Source organism: Ailuropoda melanoleuca, chromosome 8 (assembly GCF_002007445.2).
Source record: "Ailuropoda melanoleuca isolate Jingjing chromosome 8, ASM200744v2, whole genome shotgun sequence".
NCBI lineage: Eukaryota > Metazoa > Chordata > Mammalia > Carnivora > Ursidae > Ailuropoda > Ailuropoda melanoleuca.
The window spans coordinates 117,362,136-117,369,278 of record NC_048225.1 but is presented as its reverse complement, the minus strand read 5'-3'; positions in this window follow the sequence as shown (position 1 = coordinate 117,369,278).

Sequence of the window (7,143 nt, the reverse complement as noted above, 5' to 3'; positions counted from 1 at the left end):
CTGATGTCATGGCTGCTTCCTTCTCCAGCCTCAGCTCTGATCACTAACTTATGTCCAGGCAGCCATGCTCAGCCATTTAAAGTTCCCCCCAGATACCATGCTTTCTCTCACCTTGGCTTCCATTTGTACATTCAACAAAAAATGTTTTGTGCACGTGCTATATGTTAGTCACTGCTCTAGGTACTAAACATTCATCAGTGAACGTAACACTGGCCTAAGTGTCTCCTGTTGAGCTCAGATTCTTGTGAAGTGAATCAGATAATGAACAAGTAAATGAAATTATTTAGATTGTGGTAAAGTTGCAGAGGAAATCAATTAGGAAGATTAGTTAGAAAGCAACAGGGGCAGGATGGGGGAAATGGAGGAGGATCTCCTTTATTTTTTTAATTTTGAAAAAGATTTTATGTGAGAGAGAGAGCTCGGGAGGGGGGAGTGAGTACAAGGGGGGGAGTGAGTACAAGGGGGGGAGTGAGCATGAGCAGGGGGAGGGGCAGAGGGAGAGGGAGAAGCAGGCTCCCCGCTGAGCAGGGAGCCTGATGTGGGGGCTCAATCCCAGGATCCTGGGATCATGACCTGAGCTGAAGGCAGACACTTAATGGACTGAGCCACCCAGGCGCCCCGAAGATCTCTTTTACATAAAGCGGGTATCTTCTCTGGGAAGCTGATGTCTGCACTGAAAACTGGATTAAAAGCCATCAGTTATGTCAAGAGGAAAAGGTACAGGGTTTCTTTTTGGAGTGATGGTTTAAAATTGTCTTAATTATTGGACAATTCTGAATATACTAAAAAACAATTGAAATGCACACTTTAAATTAGTGGATTGTATGGTATGTGAACTATATCTTAATGAAGTTGTTAGAAAAAAATAGCCCCATGTGGCTAGTTCCCATCGTATTACATAGCACAGCTCCATATCCCCTTCCTGGTTTATCTCAACAATGTCAACAATCACTGGACTCCAGCAAGATGTTTCAGCTTAGCCTCAGAATTATAATATGCACACACTATGGGATTTTTTCATCTAGATATCTTACAAGCATCTCAAAACATCAGTTTAGGGCCAGAACTTTGCCAAACCTGTTTTCCTTCCTGTATTCCCTTCTTAGATGATGACAACCGTCCACCCAGTCATCCACCCTGAAGTCTGGCTTCCCTGCCACCAGTCCCTCCCCAGCATCCCATCGGTCACCACTGGGTCTACCTCTTAAACGTGTCTGGAACTTGCTTTCTGTTCTCAATTCTGATTTTCACTGACTTAGTTTAGGCCTTCATATTTTTTTTTTTAAGATTTTATTTTATTTCTTTGACAGAGAGAGACAGCGAGAGAGGGAACACAAGTGAGGGGAATGTAAGAGGAAGAAGCAGGCTTCCCACTGAGCAGGGAGTCTGATGCGGGGCTTGATCCCAGAACCCTGGGATCATGACCTGAGCTGAAGGCAGACGCTTAATGGCTGAGCCACCCAGGCGCCCCTAGGCCTTCATCTTTTATCTTCTCTCATTTGGACTGTTGTAATCACATCTTAACTGGTCTCTCTGCCACCATTTCTGCGCACCCCAATCCACCTGCCGTATTGTTGCAGTGGTCCTTGTTAAATGTAATCCTAATCATATCTCTCAGCATCGCTTAGAACTCTTCAAGGATTTCCTATCACAGGATAAAATATGGCTCCTCAGAATTCTTTATAGTGTCTGCCTACCTTCCAGCCTTGTAATCTCTCATTGCAAAATATTTTACATTCTGACAGTAGCGAATTGGCCACTTTTCTAAATGCACACAGCTTCATGACCCCAGGCTTTAGCTCTTGTTCTTCCTTTGAACTCTTTTTTCCATCGCCTAGATGTGCCATCTCTTATTTGAAGCTTTCCTTTCCTATTTTCTCCTCCCTCCCCAACTCACCATGGATAATTATTTTCCATCCTCTGAGCTACCTTTGTACTTTGTGCAAACTTTCATTTATTCATTTGCCTTTTGTTTTGTTGATTTTTTCTTTTGCTGTGCCGAAAAACTTTTTATTTTGATGACTTTATTTCCCTTGCCTCAGGAGACATATCTAGAAAAATGTTATTACGGCTAATGTTAGAGAAATTATTGCCTGCGTTTTCTTCTAGGATTTTTTATGACTTCAGGCCTTGCATTTAGGTTTACTCCATTTTGAGTTTATTTTTGTATGTGGTGTGAGAAAGGGGTCGAATTTCATTCTTTTACATGTAGCTGTCCAGTTTTCCCAACACCATTTATTAAAAAGATTTGCTTATATTCTTGCCTTCTTTCTCGTAGATTAATTGACCTTGTAAGTATGGGTTTATTTTTGAGCTCTCTGTCTTGGAATTGTTGACAGTCTTAACAGGAGTCAACAGTTTAATGTGACTGTAAAGAGTTAATGTGGTATAGTTAATAGCCTTGTGATGGGCAAAATAAAAGAGTGCTTCTGCCTGCACTCTGCCCTGATCACACCACACCCAGAACATTTTGTTCAGTTCTGAGGATCACATTTTAAAAGGCACATTGAGTAACTGGAGCGTGTTTGGAAGAGGGCAGCTGGGATCGATTAAAACTATCATTTGAAGGATTATTGAAAGGACTGGAGACATCTGGCCTAGAGAACAAAGACATGGGAGATATCATGACAGCTGTCAATGTATGAAAAGTTGTCCTATGAAGGAGCCCAGAGCTGTTCTGCAGAGCCTCTGAGGATAGTGGACAGACGAACAGAAAAGCAGATTCAGGTGCATCTAATAGTAATAGGTGTTTAGAAACAGAGGGGGGTGTCTTGGGTGGTATTAAGTTCCTCATCGCTGAAGGTGTTCAAAAACAGGTTACTCGGTTATTCATTTTTTTTAAAAGATTTATTTATTTATTTTAGAGGGCGGGGGAGGAGCGGAGGGAGAAAGAGAATCTCAAGCAGACGCCCCATCGAGTGCAGAGCCTGTCACAGGCCTCAGTCCCACAACCCTAAGATCACGACTTGAGCCAAAATCAAGAGTCAGATGCTTAACTGACGGAGGCACCCAGGCGCCCCTTGTTTGTTGAATAAATAATTTCAGTATTCTTTGTGCATTCCCAAGTGCATCATATGGTAAAAGATCCTCAATATGGGAAGAATTTTGAAAAGAGACCCAAGGATTTCTCAGCAAATAAACAGCGATCTTTTCCCTGTATATCATATAATATTCAATCACTCCATAATATTTAGCGACTGTACATCTTTGATGTGCTGGAAACTCTGTTGGACTCTTGTGAAACTTAATAACATCAAAGAAATCTTAAAAGTCGTATTGACCAAGAGGAGTATGTTTTTGGGAGAGGGCAGCTATCAGTATAATCTATTATAGTATTAGCACTGCGTGAATACATTGCTTACTACCTACATGGAAGCTGTGACCAAATCCGACAGAATTACATGAGGTATAAGCTGCTGAAGTGGAAGGGCCCACAGCCAGGGCGGAATATGACTTTCACCTTGGAGTTCTTAATAGTCATAAAATAATGCTGAGGGGGCGCCTGGGTGGCTCAGTTGTTAAGCGTCTGCCTTCAGCTCAGATCATGATCTTGGGGTCCTGGGATCGAGCCCCACATTGGCTTCCTGCTCAGTGGGAAGCCTGCTTCCCCCTCTCCCACTTCTCCTGCTTGTGTTCCTTCTCTTGCTGTCTCTCTCTGTGTCATAAATAAATAAAATCTTTTTAAAAAATAAAAATAATGCTGAGCATGATAATACAAGTTTTCTCATCTTAATGGCATCATATAGCACTTTATAATTCTCTTTTCCCTACCCCCTCTAACCATTACCTCATTTAACTTCATTAAAGTGTTTCCATACATTTAGAAAAAGTATTATCCCTTGGCCATTTAATGATACTGTGATCAGGAAAAATAAAAGGCTCTTTCATTGTTTTATGTTTGAATAAATTATGAGTCCATAATCATAAATAAAGCAGATATATAATAAAAGGGCCAGAACATAGAAGCTGAAGGGGCAGCAGCATAAGGAGCTCTCTGCTAAGTGATTTTAAAAGGATAAATTTAAAACAGAAAAAGTAACAAAAGATCCAAGACTACTCTGATTTCAAGTAGAACATTTTATCTAATTTACTAGTGGAGACAGACCATTAATGGAGAATATGAGGTTAAACAGGTTATGGGACCATCTTAACAAGGCTAAACAGGTAACAGTTCCATTTCTCACTTTTGTGTTTGTGTGTTTAAAAGACATTAATCTGTAAATATTATGTCTGAAAGCTATAGATAAGAAATGCAAGATTAGCAAAAATTAAAAGCTTAAAGACGGCAAAAGGGATATGTAGAAGGTATATTCAGGTCTGAGATTTAAATAAGTCAGTCATAATGAAAATCTGGGGAAATTAATTTCAGGCAAAAGAAAGTGGCACAAACAGATAAAAGATGTGCTAGTATTCTATTTTGAATAAGTCATTGGTTTACTGATAATCTGTTTTATAAAATAAAGGAGATATGTAAGGGTCCCAGATATTACCTGAATTCAAAGAAATGGAGGAGTCAGGATTAACAAATTTGAAAAGCAGTTGTAATTTGGTTTAATTAATGTAAAACAGTTCACAAACTGTATTTTAACTTCAGAAGATGCAGTATTGAAATATCCCTTTGTCCGTTCTTGAACCTGCATGTTTTGTCCAAAGGGATTTATTTTTATTTTTATTTACTTTTTAGAGAGAACGTGAGTGGGGGCAGAAGGAGAGTGAGAGAGAGAATCTTACCCAGGCTCCGTGACCAGTGCAGAGCCTGACGTGGAGCCTGAATGCGGAGCTGGATCTCACAACCCTGAGGTCATGACCTGAGCCAAAATTAAGAGTTGGACACTTAGGGTATTAAGGAGGGCACGTATTGCATGGTGCACTGGGTGTTATATGCAAGTAATGAATCATGGAACTTTACATCAAAAACTAGGGATATACTGTATGATGACTAAATATGATAAAAAACTATTATTAAAAAAAAAAGAGTTGGACGCGTAAGTGACTGAGCTGCCCAGGTGCCCCTGAAGGGAATTTTTTTTTATTTAAAGGGAATTTTAGTGGGGAAAAGGTAGGTTTACATGTGTGTGGAGAGAGAAATAGGCAGACATGCTATTTCAACTATTAAAAATTCTTGGTTGTAACTGGTATTAGAAAGGAAAACAAATTAAATAGAACCTGTTTATTTCTAGCAGTGAATTTGCTTAACAACTCTGTGAGCTTTTACCAAAAGTAGTGACTGGCTGATAGCATCTAGGGAGGAGAGGCTCTGCCAAAGAAAAAGATGCTGTTGGTTTGAATGTGATTGAAGAACAGAAGGGTGATCACAATGGAAATTTTCGTAAATTGGCAATGATGTTGGAAGTTTCCATGCCAGTGTCAGCTGCAGATTCTGTGCCCTGCTCAGTCACCTCCACAAGGGACTTGTGTAGGATTTTAAACTCAGCCCCCTGGCTCCTGGTCATGCCCGGTTGACTGAAGGCAGCCACTATTCCCATGGCTCCCAGCATGGCCTTGACATCAGAGCTCTCTTCCACTTTGAACGGAGGGAAGTACAAATCTACGTCTCTCTCTCGCTCGTATTCTGTGAGTTGCCCAGGTTATCAATTTTTTCAGTGGCGAGTTTATCTTCAAGCTTCTGTGGACCACTTACTTCATTTGGCAGCAGCAGAATCTTGCAGAGATCTGCATGATTAATCATGCCTAGATCAGCAAAGTCATGCTTGCCTTTTTATGGTATTCCAGGATCTTGGCTTGTACATCCTTCAGGAAGGCAAAACTAAAGACCTTGCTTTGTTTCATCATCTGCTTAGATTTGCTCATATTCTTGTTTAGCCAAAATTCTTCCTCAGTATGTTATCAAATTTCTGGTCCCACTGCCCTTTGAAATAGACTGTTCATTAGAACCAGTACAACAGAGCTGCTAAGAGAGCCACTGTGAAGTAATCCTTGGTGTTCTTCATTTGTTTGGCTTTCCACCCAGAAATTAACCTTTCTTACTTTCTTCAGTATATACGTAATCAACAGATTCCACACTGGCTAGGTTAAGTTTGTTAACATTATCCAAGTCCTGAAGGAACATGCATCATTTTTCCATAGAGCCTGTTGGTCGTGATGTTCAGTTCATGTGCATCAGTGGGTTTCTTTAATTTAGTGAGAAAGTTTTGAAATTAGTGATGCAGACATCCTGACTTTCAGCCTGACCTGTTGTGGCCCTTCCTTTTGTGTCTCTGTGACTTCATTAAAGTGTGTGAAATTTCCCTTTCTTTCTAGGATGATGTAGTCTCGAGATCCTTAACTTCATTACGTATGCAAAAACTCTATTTCCCAGTAGTCACATTTACAGGGACTGAGGGCTAGGATTTGGACATATCTTTTCTTGGGAGACACAATTTAATCTATTTACTCCAGTGAACCGTACTTCCTGGTATTCATGCCTTTGTGCAGTCCCCTCTTTTGTATCTGGGCGGGCCCTGTGGGACTCACTGGTCACCAATCAAGTGTCCCAAAAGTGATGCTGTGTGATTTCCAAAGCTAGATCAGAAGGAACATCGCAGTTTACAACTTGGCCTTTCGGAACCTTCACTTTCACGGTACCCAGACACCCTGTAAGAATACTACCCCGCTGGAGGCATCACATGGAGCGGACCCAAGAAACTATGCAGAGGGAGCGGGGTCCAGCTGAGCCTAGGCTTCCAGACTTCCCACCGCAAACAGGTGAGTGACGCCCTTCTCCACTTGGGACCACCCTAGCCTCCAGTTAAATAGCACCATGTGACCCCACTTAATGCCACGTGGGGCATCTGGTGGGGGTGGAGGGATGAGGTTGAGTGTTGTTTGTTTTTTTTTTTTGTAATTAATTCTTGGCCCCTTGACTCGAATACCAGCCCTTGGAGTGCGCGCACGCGCACACACCCACCCATCCACACCCACACACACAGGGTGGGGAGGAGAAATCCGATGACCCCGTGAAAGGCACGCTTGCAGAGTCCAGGCAAACAAAGCCAACACAATTTCCGGCACCGCTTTTAGTAATGCCTTTTATAAATAAATCTTTACTTTTTAAGCATGATTTTCACGTACGAAAATAACTCTTGGAAATACATTCTTCTTTTGAAAAACAGGAGGAAACATTAGAAAACCTCCCCCCATCCC